The following is a 15654-nucleotide window of genomic DNA, read 5'->3' as shown; positions in this document are numbered from 1 at the left end:
CTGAGCCTGAAGCGTCATAGGGAGACGCTGGAGGCTCGTATAATTACCAATAGATGTCAACGCACTTTTTAAAACCTGATTTACGCCTATTATCGCAGTTTTCTTCTTTTAAAAATATGTAATTTTAATTTTGTTCATGAAAAGCGTCTGTAAACTGGGTCGAAACTACTGTATGAATAAACTTCGGTCCACGTGACATCCCTTCACGGTGAGTTTAACGCCGCTCTGCTATTGGTCAAACTGCATCAACGGTGAGTTCTCAGATGAGTTCAACTGTCAACATTAAATAGTATGTTAATGCTGCATAATGTATTTTTATTGGAGATTAGTTGGTGTTTATAAATATTTTATCATTAACTTTATATTTAATGAGTGAAAATATATTCGGTTGTCCAGTTTAGGTTAACTATAAAACTATACTACTAATAAAACTTTGATTCATTCATTTTATTTATTATTTTTTACTTAAAAAATATTACATTTCAAGTACTAAGTTTAAAAATGTTTTCGGCTGATCTTTTTTCATTTTAAATTATTTATTGAAGTTGGGGTCATTGTATGTGGCGATCTATTTTTTACAGTCTATGCTCGCTATCCCAAGGTTCATTGCGATCCCAAGGTTCACTGCGGTTTTCCACAAGGTAAGTAAAAAGGGTAACGCTTTCTTTTACAACCCGCAAAGTACCGCGTAAGTAATTAAAAACATATTTTTCTCAAATATAACGTTGGTCATGCATAGCTCAGAACAATATATACATTTTAAGATAACAGTGTTACCAGATTGTTGTTTTCCACAATAGAATTCGTGCAAAATCTATATATAATATGCAGTATGCAACTCTAATAATACAAATGTATTCGTAATTGTTTCGATATTAAAGAACATCAAGTGTTTCCAAAGGTTTAAAGGCTACATTGTAAAAACAATTATTTTCTTAAAACACACACACACACACACACACACACACACACACACACACACATATATATATATATATATATATATATATATATATATATATATATATATATATATATATATAACATAACAAAAGCTCAAATATAACTTAAGCTGATGTATGTCACAATGAATATCTTACACTATTACAAGTATAATTTGGCCTTTACCAATTTATTTAATAAAAGAAAGAATCTATCATCTCTAAATTGTGGTAAAGAGGCACAACAAGCTGTCTTCTTTGTCCAATATTATGTCAGTCAGGATGGTAATGGTAAAACTCAAGGATTACCTTGCACCTTCTCAGAAATTTACCATTGATCATATGTATTACAAGTGGCTAGATTGTTTTTAACACAAGCAACGTTTTTTAAATCATTATCTTAAACAGATTAAGGCTCATTTTGGACTACACTTACATTACTTTACAACTGCTTAATGCAGTACTGATGTATCTAGTAGTTTAGTGGGTTTAACTAATGTCTCATCTGTTTTTATTCATTTCAGATGCAGACACTTTTGACATATGAATTCATCTTGACTAAGGGTAAGGTTTTTGTTCAGAATTAATCATTATTTAAAATCATTGTATTTTCTTTGCTATTATGTACAGATTTTAAAAGAATGTACTTTCTTTTAATAAAGAACTCTTCACAGCACTGCATCTGAACAGTCACAACCTCACAGAGCTGCACAACTGCCCCACTCAAGATCAGTGTTGAAGCTGGAACCTCATCTTGTGTACAGCAAAGGCAGAGCTGAAAATTCACTGTTTGTCTTGTATTGTGTGGTAAGTCATAGTTTTATTAATTTTTTAATTTCATTGCAACACTAAGTAGTCCATTCTGTGGCCAATATGATATAAAAGGCCTAAAATGGGACTAACGTGATTATTGTTTTGATTTCTAGATAAGTACTTATGGGGCTACACATGCAGCTGAAGTTAGCTACATGGAGTAGGACATTTCTTTCAGTATACTCTTAAAGAGATTCACCCAAAAAGGAAAATTCTGTCATTAATGACTCATACTTCACTTGTTCCAAATATGTCTGAGTTGCTTTCTTCAGTTAAACAAAAAAATATATTTTAAAGAAAGATGAAAACCTGCAAACATTATGTCAATGTTTTCAGCTTTTAAGCTTTCTTCAAAAACTTCCTTCATGTTCAACACAAAGTAACTTGGAAGTTTTTAAAAAAAGGTTTACAACCACTTGAGGGAGAGTAAATAGTGAACTATTCCTTTAACCCAATTTAGTTGACTTTACTAGAAAATTGTATAGAAACCCAGTGCCTTAAACCCCTTACATTTTATACAGGGTACAACTTAACAGCCATACTTGAATTAAAATATTACTGTAAGTCCAAGAAGATTGTAAAGGTTCTAGGTTAATTTAAAGAGGGCTGTTTAGTTTCACCTTGTGTAAAAACATAAAGGGTTTAAGGCAACATTTTCCATGCAGTTTTTTTTATAAAGTCAACTAGTTTGAGTTAAGAATGTAATGGGTTTCAGTAAAAAGCAGTTAATCATGCAGGCATGAAATTAATGTTTAGCCTTGTAAAACAATAAGCTTGTTATAATTTAGAAATATTTTAGGGTGGAGCACTGTATGCTGTTGTAGTTCTCATATAATTGATGAGTCAAACATGAGATGTGTTTTAAATTGCAAGAAGTGAATTAACAATATGTTCATCAAGATTCAAATCTTGCATCTTATATTTTTTAAGGTTTTGGCCCAATAATACCCATATTCTGCTATTTAAAAAAAAAAAACTTGCTGGAGTTTGTGTCAGCATTCCCTTCAATGAAAACTACAGCAGTGGACATCAGTGGTGATAAAAATGTATGAGAAGGATAAGGGTGTTCATAATGAGAAGTGCAGTCACTATCCTGATCTCTGAGTTTGTAGAACTGACAGATCTGCTTGGAATACATGGAAACATGCTGGAAATGTTTAACCTATTATACAGTTAATTCAAGAGTGCCAGGTTTAATGACACTTTACATATATAAATAAATATCACTGAACTTTCTAAATGAAACCTAACACTCATTCTTTGTTCAGTAATGATATTGTGCACTTTTAATACTTTACAGTGGCAAAACCTGGAATAACACATGGGAGCCCTCCAGGAATTCCTGACACGCCCAAGTCTCCTCATGCTAACCGGATTGCAATATGACAGTCTAGTCAGCATAAACACCTGGACTCACCAAGCACACTTTGGTTCTCAGTGTTTTGTAAAAATTGTTTTTGCTATTCTTCAGTAAATACTTGAATATGTTTTGAACTTATTCTACTTTTGATGTTTAAGTTCAGAAAGTTGTTATTATAAACATAATTTGCATTGGTCATGAACTTGACTTGTTGTTGTTGTGAAAGCTGTTTATTATAACAGCATTTCCAAAGGCATTATTTGAAAAGATTTTTTGCAGTGCAGTTTTACTTGAGCTTGACATACCAGATGTATGACATGAATACATATCACAAAATAAATATAATAATGATAATACAAAATATAAATTTCCTTCAATTATAATTGTTTTTAATCATTTATATATGTATGGTAATATATTATTGCATTAAAAACTGTTATAAATATATATATTTTTGGTTTTTGCATGTTTGCGTGATTTTTTTTTTGTGGCATTATAAATAAATTATAAATGTTTCATTAAAAATGTATTGTGTTTATTTGCATTCTCATTTACAATGAACTACTATTTTTACTATTTAATGGGCACTATATTTGTCATTTAAGTTTGACATATATTTATATTTGTATACCTACAGGACGCAGTGTTTAGTTACAGGAAATGCTGGAAATGTTTTCAAACATGATGCTTTTTTTATTATTTTATTATTCGTTTCAAATTTAGTATACTGCCTATGATCTGGTTTTACTATGATCATTTTGCACATTAGGTTACCCCCACAAAGGAATCTCACGGTAAATATACATTTTTATTTTTAATAAGACAATAAATAACATGTAATATTAATACACATTTTGATATTTAAGTTATATTATAAGGTTATTATAATCTACCTTCAACCGGAAGATTACCAAATAGAGACAAAGTGTGACGTAGATTGCGACATTGTGATTGGACTATAACTTCTAAGCCAAATTAAAAGATCCTTCGTGTTGCTAACTATGTTTTGCTAACTTTGCCACTTTACTAACAGTGTCCTTTATCAATGAGTTATCGCTGTGTTTCAAATAGTTACCGATTAACCAAGATCGTAACCCTAAACTTAACCCTAACTACAGCTTTCAATGAACTACAATTTGTAGCGCCATGTCTTTCCCGTCCTATCTATACAGCGACAAAGGATTGTGGGTAATGTAGTTTAAAGCCTTTTTGTAATAAAATGGAACAAATACTATTTTTAATGAACTAAAGACTATCTGAATAAGGTCATTGTGCATATGTTTATGACATATATGAATGCCAGACATAAATTTGTTATTTTACAATGAGTATTTTTTTAAAACAGCTTTTATTGACTTGATTAGTATATATCAGACTATTATATCCAACATTATTTATTGAACATAGCATAGATAATAGTCTTGCTGATATTCTCTCACTCATTTCTCGTTTGAAATGTGAATACTTTTTCCTTTTCTACGGGGCTCTACTCATCCCCTTTGAGTAAAAGGGCAGTTAACCTATGTAGATGTATTATCTTCAACATGGACAAGAAATTGTATTGTCACATGTACAGTTGTGGTAAAAAAAAAAAAAAGCTGTAAAAAAAGCTAAACATTAGTATCCTCTTTAATCACAAGTTATTAGCAGTAGTGATCTATGTTCATCACAAATATTATGAGTTCAGAATAAAATGTGTGGATGTAATTCTGTAAGTGTGTTTCATTAATGGTCATCATGTGATGTTTAATTGTTTTCACTTTATTTGAAATATGGATAAAAGCTCTTAAAATATGTAAATGTTTCTAAATATAACCTTTTTAAAGACATGTATTTGTTTGAAAACCACTCTTTATCTGATTATTTTTACTTTCTAAATCTTCAACTGTTTGTGTAACAGTATGTTTTGATGACAATGGATGAACTTTGTGTTAAATAATGATTCCACATCATGTCTTTGTCCTGCATGTGGGTTAATTTGTTAATTATTTTCTTTATGATCAAATGATTTTAAGATTTGCTGCATTGTAAGAATCATGAAAATAGTGAGAAATGAGGTAACAATGACGATAAGATATCCTTTCAAATGCTGTGAATAGTTCAAAATGATTAAAAATATATAGCCATGAACCAACAAAATAAATATGCAAACCTTTAAATTATCTAAAATAGAAGTAAAAAAGTTCTGTGCTGTACTTATAAGTTACTGTGAAGTTCTATGTCTACAAAAAATACATATTTTATTTTACTTTTTGGCTTAGTCCCTTTATTAACCAGGGGTCGCCACAGCTCTATGAACTGCCAACTTTTCCAGCATGTTTTTATGCAGCAGATGCTCTTCCAGCCGCAATCCATCTCTTGGAAAATATTTTATTTTTTTATTTTTTATCTTGCATTCAATAAAACATTATACAAAGTTAATTTTTATTTTCAGAATAACAACAGTGGCACTGTTATCTCACAAGTACAGTAGTTTTTTGTTAGACATTCTAACAAATGAATACAAATGTTTCAAAGTAAAGACAAAAATAAAAGGAGATTAATTTTTTTTTTTTTTTTTTTTTAGAAAAATCCATGAGGACCAAATAGATCCATCAGATCTTTGATGTAAATCATAGGTTAATTTGTTCAGAGGTAGAAGTCTGGTTGCCTGACTCAGCCACATATTGACTGGAGGTATCTGAGCAGTTGACCATAATAATGTACATTTTTTGGCCAAGTATATGCAAAAATTAAATTTATCATAAAAATGTATCATAAAATTAATATTTTAAAAGCTCTTAATGTCATTTAATGTAATAATTTTATTTTAATATAGAGTTCCTTAAATCGTTATATGTTGTAAGCAGTTAGGCATACAATAATGCTCTTAATTTACAACACTGATTGATTTTAGATGAATGCTTACATACTGTACATATCTATGTATTTAAAAAAAGAGACAACAATTTGGTTATAGATGATGAAAATTTTATTTTATTTTTACAGATTTTATTACATGCTTTAGATTCAGGGTTAAGGTCATCCTCTTCTGGATTACAGTAAAAGAAAATCCACAGTCAATGTCAAACTCATCAGCTGGAGCTTTATTTAAAAAATGTATGTTATCTGCTCCAGCCAAAACTTGCAGGTACCTTGCAGGTCTCTAGATTGCACCATCGTATTGTTGTTTATTTCTCAGTTATTTTGTTGCTTTCTGAGAATGATGATCCATAGACCTTTTAACCCCTCTTCGTTTAGGCCACATGTCGAATCTTAAAAGAAGAACACAACAACATTAAAATATATTAATATCCTTTGGACTGGGTAACCTTATGCTTATGTCTGTGCCAAATAATACAAATACATACCAGTACTTTTCAGTAGCAAACAAGCAGGAAAGTTCTTTGAAGGAACCAGGATGAGTTGAAAGGTATTTATAGTGGTTGGCCATCTCTGCCACAAGAATCCTCTGCTTCTCCTGAAGAATCCTGACTAGCAGGATGATGTTGAACACCCTCTCTTTGTTGCTGGGTCAGCAGAGTCTGAAATATATTTATAAAAAGAAAGTTGTATAACAAGGATTATACGTCAACTTTTAAAGAATCAACACTGACAGAAGTCTAGTGTACATACCATGCCATATGACGAAGACATCCATATCACTTCTGTTTTTTGTTGTCTTTGCTTCTGCTACTGAAAAAATGACAATAATAGTAACACTTACAATTTTTCATGACTACATGTAATATTAATAATAATTTCCTCACCGTCTGCCCACTCCTCTACATCACAGACCAAAGTCTTCCAACTGGTTTCCGGTCACTGCCAGTTTCATAGATTCTGTTTTCCAACTTGCTTTGCAGAGCTGTTGCAGTCTACAGTGATAAGCAATCAAAAATCACAATACTATTTAAATAGGTTATAGAACAACTAAAACAAATTCTACTGGATATCGTTACCTTCTGATATCAATAGGTCAGCAAGATGGCCAAATTGTTGAATATCTGCTAATTCCAGCACATGACCATGAGAGTTACAGTAGCATGTCTGTTCACTGCAATCCTATAGAAGAAATATTGCACTGTTCAACCTCCTTCCCAAGAGTAAAACCAGGCATATCCTTGTATGCCTCACTCCATTTTACCTGGTTAACATATACAAAACAAACAAACAAACAAACAAACAAACAAACAAGCAAATAAGTAAACCAATAAGTTTTGGCATTTACCTGTAGATCAGTTTAAGATTATCATATAGTTCATCTATCTCAGATATAAACTCATGTGCTTAGGCATGAAACACACTAAAATCATGGGCTTAAAGATGGTGCTGAAACTTTGGACAGCTTTTTGCAACTATTTGGAGGTAGTGTCATTAGTTGATGTAGTCCACAAATCTTCCTGTCAATCCTTAATCCTTAGCTGTAAACAAACCTTCAAAATATTATCTTCTAATCTAATTTTACTAGGTGAACATCAAAGAGCTGTTTTCTTGTTAATTTAGTTTCAACACATACAGTTTAAAGTACCTTGTGCAATCATGAAATGGTTATACTTATGGTTCACATCTACTTAAATTGGCAGTATATCTAGTGTGGAAGCAAGACAGATAAAGGGCTCTTCCTTGCAAATACTATCCACCTTGTATTGCACAGACTCCCACTCAAGAATATCTAAGAAAAATGTCTGCTGAGAACTTGGCAGTCTATTAAAAATAATTATACCAAACTCTTTTCCACCAATGGAAAGAATATAAAAATATTTTAGGATATATTTGTACTTGCATGACCAAATCTGAGATAAAAAGGCCATCAGTATGCATAAACAAATTTTTACTCTAGCCCACTGTCACCTAGGTCTACAGATACAGTGACTAATGGAAACATTAAAGTACACACCAACAGTCACTGGAGCAAGGCCCTCTCACAGTTGGGAAGATTGGAGTTCCTATGAGCTGTACCAGATAAAAACAACAAAGAAATTAACATTTATAACAATTCTAACTTATCCTAAGACTAGTAGACAAGCAGCATTAGTAGTTTAATTTCCTAAACCCCAATGTGGACAGTTGATGGCCTATAAGGTGTCATAAAATCAGACAAAACAAAATACTTTCTGAAAAAGAAAAAAAATGGTTGGCCACTATCAACACCCAGAACAAATAGTTTTAAACAGTTAGGCCACAATATTTTTTGAGCTTATACTGTAGTTTATAATGTTTTTCATAAACAATAGTAAAAGTAAAACTAATGCTTCTCTTTCTGTTATTACAATAGAAGTGAAAGAATAAATGCATTTTATCTCATACAATCATATATGCCTAAACAATGTAGATATTTAATATGCAGAGAATGAAAAACTTCACTAACCCTTGACTGATTCCAGAGTGGTCTTGGCTCTCTATACATGGTGGTGCTTCCTGCAGATCATCAAGTTGTCATCAAGACTTGAGCTTATAATTGAGATCTTGATGATAAATATGAGTATCAAGGAATCACTCATGGTGATAGGCAGAAACAGGCTGAAAGACACAAGAATTAATCAAACAAATACAAATGTGTTAACAGAGATAGAGAGAGAGACAAGTTCAATTTAACATATAGACATGGGTAAAGTGGCTTTACTTTTTGCTTATTAGAAAACAAAATTGGATTTTTAAAGAAATCTAAAGAACCTGAAAAGAGCAAAGAAAAAATATTCATATCTGAACAGTGAACACCTTTTCACCTTACACCTTATACAATTTACACCTGTATATATATATATATATATATATATATATATATATATATATATATATATATATATATATATATATATATATATACATACATATGTGTGTGTGTGTGTGGTAGATTAAAATAAAAATTAAATTAAATTAAAAATGTGCTCAGACGGGCAAAATTTCTGCCTTTTTTCCTTTAAAGGCATGGAAAATAATTGTTTTTACAATTAACCTTTGGAAACACTTGATGTTCTTTAATATTGAAACAATTACGAATACATTTGTATTATTAGAGTTGCATACTGCATATCATATAAAGATTTTGCACGAATTCTATTGTGGAAAACAACAATCTGGTAACACTGTTCCTCATCTTAAAATGTATATATTGTTCTGAGCTATGCATGACCAACGTTATATTTGAGAAAAATATGTTTTTGAACTTGATGTAATTAGATAACGTCGCTAGTTTACAGTACATGCTTTATCAACAAATCGTCTTTATTTACTTTTTACGTACCTTGTGGAAAACCGCAGTGAACCTTGGGATCGCAATGAACCTTGGGATAGCGAGCATAGACTGTAAAAAATAGATCGCCACATACAATGACCCCCAACTTCAATGAATAATTTAAAATGAAAAAAGATCAGCCAAAAACATTTTTAAACTTAGTACTTGAAATGTAATATTTTTTAAGTAAAAAAATAATAAATAATATGAATGAATCAAAGTTTTATTAGTAGTATAGTTTTATAGTTAACCTAAACTGGACAACCAAATATATTTTCACTCATTAAATATAAAGTTAATGATAAAATATTTATAAACACCAACTAATCTCCAATAAAAATACATTATGCAGCATTAACATACTATTTAATGTTGACAGTTGAACTCATCTGAGAACTCACCGTTGATGCAGTTTGACCAATAGCAGAGCGGCGTTAAACTCACCGTGAAGGGATGTCACGTGGACCGAAGTTTATTCATACAGTAGTTTCGACCCAGTTTACAGACGCTTTTCATGAACAAAATTAAAATTACATATTTTTAAAAGACGAAAACTGCGATAATAGGCGTAAATCAGGTTTTTAAAAGTGCGTTGACATCTATTGGTAATTATACGAGCCTCCAGCGTCTCCCTATGACGCTTCAGGCTCAGGTACAGATTCTATAGGGAATCCCTGCACGTCTAAATGTGACGCTAAAGGGGTACCCTGTGCGTCAATAACTTACGCCGAGGGTTCCTGACCAAGCGTCAGTATATGACGAGTTGGGAGTGAGAATGTGTTGCAACGCTGGAGACCCAGGTTATACTGTGTACAGGTTATAATGCATACTGTGTATAAAATGTATCATCTGTAGAGTGTGTCATGTCTATCCATGTGATTTGCTGATTGGAGTGTATCATGTGTGTATAAAATGTATCATGTGTGTTCTATACTAAACCCTGAGAGTGGTGTATCTGGAGCTCAGTGGTTACATGACTGACTGGACTGTATTGTGTGTTTATATTTGGATGTATCATGTGTATGTATAAAGTGTTTCTCGTGAGTCCATGTATAGGTTGTATCATGTGTGCTTATGTTTGGAGTGTATATGTATAGAGTGTATCATGAGTTCATATGTATAGAACATATCATGTGTGCATAGTACTAATGGAGTGTGTCTATATGTGTAGAATGAGTATGTGTATCATGTGAGTCTACGTATGGAGTAATTCAATATTCGATACACCCAGGTTTTATCCTAGATCCTGTATTTGTATAGTGTATCATGAGATTTTGTGTATAGAGAGTATTGTTTAATTGTTTGTCTTGCCTAACAATGTCTCTCATTGCCTTTAGTTGTTGGTTGCTTCAACTACCAGTAGCTCAGTAGTTATGTGACTCGCCTCTCATGCAATAGACTTAGGTTCTATTCCTGATCCTGAAAGGAGTGTGTATGTCTAAAGTGTATCCTGAGATTTTATGTATAGAGCAGGGGTGGCCAACCTTGTTCCTGGAGAGCCAGCTTCCTGCAGATTTCAGTTGCTACCCATATTAAACACACCTGAACCAATTAATTAGGACCTGAACACCTCGTGATAATTACAGGCAGAGTGTGTCTACCACTTTATACATACACGCAGATGATACATCATCCAAATATAAACACACAATACAGTGCAGTCAGTGTGTCATGTAACCACTGAGCTCCAGACATTTACATACAATACACCACTCTCAGGGTCTAGTATAGAACACACATGATACATTTTATTCACTCCAATCAGCAAATCACATGGATTGACATGACACATTCTACATCATATATATACATGTACAGATGATACATTTTATACATTCACACTATATCACAAGATACCCTTTTTACATATACACACAAGATACATTTTATACATACACTACGTATACACACACATGATACACATATCCATATACAATACATACAAACACATGCTGCACTCCATACTTATACACATGACATACTCCTGCCAGGATCTGGGATAGAACCTGGGTCTCCTGCATGAAAGGTGAGACACTTAACCACTGAGCTACCGGAAGCTGAAATGTCCCTTGAAGAAAAGGCAATAAGAGACAAAGTTAGGCCAGGCAAAAAAATTCAATATGGACTCTATTCAGAAAAACTCATGATACAATCTACACACTCCTGTCAGGATCTGAATTAGAACGTCTGTCTCTGGCATGGGAGGTGAGACACTTACCACTAAGCTACCAGAAGTTGAAATGGCCAAGCAACAAAAGGCAATAAAAGACAAAGTTAGGCAAGGCAAAAAAAAAAAAAAAAAATACACAACATACTTTATAGATAAAACTCATGATACACTCCATAAATATACGCACCTGTCAGGATCTGGGATAGAACCTGGGTCTCCAGCACAAGAGGTGAATCACCCTATCACTGAGCTACACACAGCCGAAACATTCTGCCAACAAAAGGCAATAAGAGACAAAGTTAGGCACAGCAAAAACTACACGATAAACTCTTAACATAGAAACTCATAATAGCCTCTGTATATACAATACACTACAGTTTGGTTCTGAGATAGAACCTAAGTCTATTGCATGAAAGGTGAGTCACGTAACTACTGAGCTAATGGAAGTTGAAGCATCCAACAACAAAAGGCAATAAGAGACAAAGTTAGGCCAGGCAAAAAATACACACTACCCTTTATAGATAAAACCCATGATACACTCTACCAGGAAGGGGGACAGAACCTGGGTCTCTGGGGTAAGAGATGAGCCATATAACCACTAAGCTACTGGAATTAAAGAATCCAAACAACAAAAGGCAATAAGAGACAAAGTTAGGCAGGGCAAAAAATAAAAAATACAAATAAAAACAATATGCACTCTATACATAAAAACTCAAGATTCACTCTATACTTATACACACCTGTCACGATCTGGGATAGAAGATGGGTCTCTGGCAGGAAAGGTAATTCACATAACCACTAAGCTATAGGAAGTTGAATTTCCTCACCAACAAAAGGTAATAAGAGACAAAGTTAGGCAAGGCAAAAAAATACATGATACACTCTAAACATAAAATCTCAGGATACACTCTAGACATACACACTCCTTTCAGGTTCAGGAATAGAACCTAAGTCTATTGCATGAGAGGCGAGTCACAGAACTACTGAGCTACTGGTAGTTGAAGCAACCAACAACTAAAGGCAATGAGAGACATTGTTAGGCAAGACAACAAATTAAACAATACTCTCTATACACAAAATCTCATGATACACTATACAAATACAGGATCTAGGATAAAACCTGGGTGTATCGAATATCGAATCACTCCATATGTAGACTCACATGATACACATACTCATTCTACATATATAGACAGGCCCGGATTGGCTAATCGGGAGGACCGGGAGAATTCCCGGTGGGCCGGTCCGTTTTTTGGATGCGAGGGCCGGTGTCCCTAGCTCCTGAATCTATTGCTCTCAGCAGTCACACTTTTTAAATTAATTTATTTACTTGACCACAGCCTTTTTATTCATTATTTTACCGCAACTCTTCTCTTTTCATCTGTTTTAATGATTATAAAACGCAATTGTGTCTCCTTTTTTAACATAACTAATGTGGTCCAGCGGTTAGCTCGTTAGGTTAAGATGCTTCAGACCCCGGTTCGATCCTCGTTATAGTAACTTATTGTTTTCATTTTTATTGATAAGACATATAATACTGTTAGGGTTGTTGAACATTTGAAGTTCTAAAGCAGTTTTTTTTTGTAAAAAAAGACGTGATAGTGTCATTAGAAACTGATTTGGAAATGACCTTATTTTAATATAGTCAGTCGTGAACTGAGGTGGGCCGGTCTGAGGCTTGAAACTCCAGGGCTGAAAAGGTGTCCCACTCCGGCCCTGCATATAGACACACTCCATACGTATACACACATGATATGCTCTATACATATGAACTCATGATACACTCTATACATATACACTCCAAACATAAGCACACATGATACAACCTGTACATAGACTCACGAGAAACACTTTATACATACACGCACATGATACATCATCCAAATATAAACACACGATACAGTCCAGTCAGTGTCTGGTAAAAAACCTGGGTCTCTGGTGTGAGAGGTGAGTTATGTAACCACTGAGCTCCAGACATTTACATACGATACACCACTGTCAGTGGTCTAGTACAAAACACACATGATACATTTTTTAGATATACTGTTATACACGCATGATACACAATACAATCTATACACAAAAATTCATGATACACTATATACCTATAGACACTTGTCAGAGCCGAGGATAGAACCTGGGTCTCTGGTGTAATAGGTGAGTCACTTAACCACTGAGCTACTGGATGTTGATAGCCATGCACCAAAAGGCTATAAGAGACAAAGCCAGGCAAGGCAAAAAAACAAGATACACACTATAAACAAAAACTCATGATACCCTCTATACATATACACACAATTCACTCCTGTCAGGATCTGAGATAGAACCTGGGTCTATTGGATGATAGGTGAATCACGTAATGACTGAGCTTCTGGAAATTGAGGAATCTCAACAAAAAAAAAAAGGCAATAAGAGACGAAGTTGGGCAAGGGAAAAATACACAATACAATCTATACACAAAAATGTATGACACATTCTATACATATAGACACCTGTCAGGGTACAGGATAGAACCTGGGTCTCTGGCGTGAGAGGTGAGTCACTTAACCGCTGAGCTACAGGAAGATGATGAATCCAAACGGCGGCTCAGTTTTCAACTCCGCCCCCGCCTGTACTCGGCTAATCTCGTTGATCACCGGCTGCAGCTGTGCTTCATGTTGAACGCACCTACAGATTTCGATCGCTCTGCGTAGCGCTGCATGAAGTCGAACGCACCTATTGGCTGCATGTTCTTGTCTTGTTTTATGTAAGCACATGGCTTGTGTTTGTTTGTCATGTGCTCTTTCGTCTATTGTCTAGTCCCAACCTTGTTAACCCATTATTAGTTTATTATGTTCACCTGTCTGTTTGTTAATTATTTCTGCTTATATTCTCCTCATGTCTGCTGTCCTGTGCCAGTTTGTTTTCGTTTCCTGCCTTGTCCTGTCCTCCAGCCCTGTTCCCTGCCAGCCTGCCTTGTTTGTTTTGATTGATTGTTTCTTTTATTAGTGTTTTCCCCCTTGGGGTAGTTTATTTTGCTGTTTATTTTATTTTTACTATCAATAAATACCCCTTTACTCAGCACTTAAGTCCTCGCTCCTTTTCCCTAACACCAACCGTGACAGGAGATTTCTGAGTTAAAGCAGGCGGAGCCTCAGAGGCACACTCACCATTTAAAGTAATCGGCACTGATAAATGTTAAATCAAAATGCTAATTGCTTTGGTCTGATTTTGCTTGAAATAATGTTACGCCAATTTTTGTTTTGTTTGTGTTTGTATCTCAGGGGTGCCCAAATTCAGTGCTGGAGGGCTGGTGTCCTACGCAGTATAGCTCCAGCTTACTTCAACAGAAGTTTCTAGTATACCTAGAAAGAACTTGATGAGCTGGCTCAGATGTGTTAAATTGGGGTAGAACCTAAAATATGTAGGACACTGGTCCTCCAGGATCGAGTTTGGGTACCCCATCTTAGATATTAAAAGATATTGAAAATTTATTGATGCAAATCAGTGACCATGGGTTCGTTCTTCGTAGCTCGCTTAAATGATCTAAGATGATTTGGCAGATCCTGGATCTGTTCATTTTGATAACTGATCTCTGGCTAATTAGGTTCTATAAACAAGTTTACGAATCGGATGTGTTGTGAGACAGATCTATCGATTCTCAAAATCATGATCAGCAATGCACGATTGGCTGACGGCAGAGCAGCGCAATGACATCATCTGATTATTATTCAATGATCCATGTGAGCAAAATTACATCAAATTAGCAGTAAACAGTTTGTTAAATATGACACGCAATATCTTTCCACATTTGTTGTGAGCTGCAGGCTTTACATTTTCAAATGTCAAGAATATACATCATGTATTTCAATGCATATCAATGAATTTAGTTCTACATTTAGAGAAAACTTTCTTTATTATAGTAGCCTCGGTAAAGAATAACTGTATAAATTAATTTTGCATCAAAAAAAAAAACATTTTGATATCGGTAAAGGTGTCAATCACCGGCATATTACCAGTCAAAACACGTGCTTGACTGCACAAATTATTATGCTTTTTTGCATCTAAACATTTTCTCTTTAAACCACTTGGTGGCGGTCTTTTACTTTTATTTCGGAGTACAGATTGCATAATTTTTTATCAATATGTATTTTATATATATATATATATATAT

General features: G+C 33.9%; 2 long non-coding RNA genes across 10 annotated transcripts; one reads left to right on the top strand and one right to left on the bottom strand.

The window, feature by feature from the left end:
* Positions 1-610: 610 nt before the first annotated feature.
* Positions 611-3639, top strand: LOC147842092 (uncharacterized). 2 transcript variants are annotated; one of them, XR_015500602.1, is made up of 4 exons: positions 611-641; positions 1466-1505; positions 1616-1748; positions 3055-3639. It is a non-coding gene; the product is annotated as an uncharacterized LOC147842092 (long non-coding RNA). The 2 variants fall into 2 exon arrangements; XR_015500601.1 differs by having other exon boundaries at positions 1604-1748.
* A 2589-nt stretch (positions 3640-6228) lies between these two features.
* On the bottom strand, positions 6229-9376 carry LOC147842091 (uncharacterized). Of its 8 annotated transcripts, none has more exons than XR_015500598.2 (8): positions 9341-9376; positions 8465-8616; positions 7992-8049; positions 7056-7177; positions 6864-6971; positions 6730-6786; positions 6465-6638; positions 6229-6368 (listed from the first exon to the last, which is right to left on the bottom strand). It is a non-coding gene; the product is annotated as an uncharacterized LOC147842091 (long non-coding RNA). The 8 variants fall into 8 exon arrangements; XR_015500594.2 differs by having other exon boundaries at positions 6730-6789; positions 7056-7240; positions 7994-8049; XR_015500593.2 differs by having other exon boundaries at positions 7056-7240; positions 7994-8049.
* Positions 9377-15654: the final 6278 nt, after the last annotated feature.

Source organism: Danio rerio, chromosome 10 (assembly GCF_052040795.2).
Source record: "Danio rerio strain M-AB ecotype USA chromosome 10, GRCz13ab, whole genome shotgun sequence".
Taxonomy (NCBI): Eukaryota; Metazoa; Chordata; class Actinopteri; order Cypriniformes; family Danionidae; genus Danio; species Danio rerio.
The sequence above is the reverse complement of the archived record's forward strand: the minus strand, read 5'-3'. Positions and strand labels throughout refer to the sequence as shown.